The sequence below is a fragment of the Dipodomys spectabilis genome, unplaced genomic scaffold (genome assembly GCF_019054845.1).
Source record: "Dipodomys spectabilis isolate Male_0828 unplaced genomic scaffold, ASM1905484v1 ptg000569l, whole genome shotgun sequence".
Lineage (NCBI taxonomy): Eukaryota > Metazoa > Chordata > Mammalia > Rodentia > Heteromyidae > Dipodomys > Dipodomys spectabilis.
In genome coordinates, this window is record NW_024871246.1 from 1,768,982 (window position 1) to 1,770,098 (window position 1,117).

The window sequence follows — 1,117 nt, forward strand, 5'->3', positions numbered from 1 at the left end:
AAGGGAAACTATGGCGCCTATGTGCATTTGGGCCTGGCTTACTTCACTTAATATAATTTTTTCCTAGACTTTCATTTTCCTGACAATGGGGAAATGTCATTCTTTCTGATGGAGGCAAAGAGTTCCATTGTGTATATATACCACAATTACTTGATCCATTCATCTACTGAGGGGCATTTGGGTTGGTTCTAAGCTTAGCTATGGTAAATAATGTTGCCATAAACATAGTTGTGCTGGGAGCTTTAGCGTGGTCTTCTTTGTGATCATTTGGGTAAATGCCCAAAAGTAGGATTGCTCGGTCATAGGGGAGCTCTATGTAGAGTCTTTTGAGGAACCTCCATACCACTTGCCAAAGTTGTTGACCAAGTTTACACTACCACCAACAATGCAGTAGGGTTCCCCTATCCACATCTCCTCCTGAATCTGTTATTACAGTTCTTGATTTTAGCCATTCTAACTGAGGTGAGGTGGTATCTCAATGTTGTTTTGATTTGCATTTTTCTATGGCTAGGGAGGTTGAGCATTTCTTCATGTGTCTATTGGCCATCCTTCTTTCTTCTTCAGAGAAGTTTCTCTTTAGCCCACTTATTTATTGGGCAGTTGTTTCTTTTAGGATTTGTTGTTGGGGGATTTAATTTTTTGGAGTTCCAAGTATATTTTAGATATGAGACCCTTGTCCGTTGTATGGATAGTGAAGATCTTCTCCCAATCCGTAGGCTTTCTATTGATCTTGCTAGCTTTGTCTTTGCCATGCATAAGCTCTGCAACTTCATGCAATCCCATTTGTCCAACCTTTCTATGATTTGTTGTTTCCGGGTCTCTATTAAGAAAATTTCGTCCTTTGCCAAGGAGAGCTAGGGTTCTCCTATTCAATCCTGTAAAGTTTTCAGAGTGTCTGTTTTGACTCCGAGGTCTTTGATCCATTTGGAGTTGATTCTGGTGCAGGGTGATATATAAGGATCTAGCTTTAGTTTTCTACAAGTAGTTAACCAATTTTTCCAGCACCATTTACTGAAGAGGCTGTCTTCCTTCCATTCTATTTTTTTTTAGCTGCCTTATCAAGATAAGATGGCTGTAGTTCTTTAGGTTCATTTCTGGGTTTTCAATTCTATTCCAT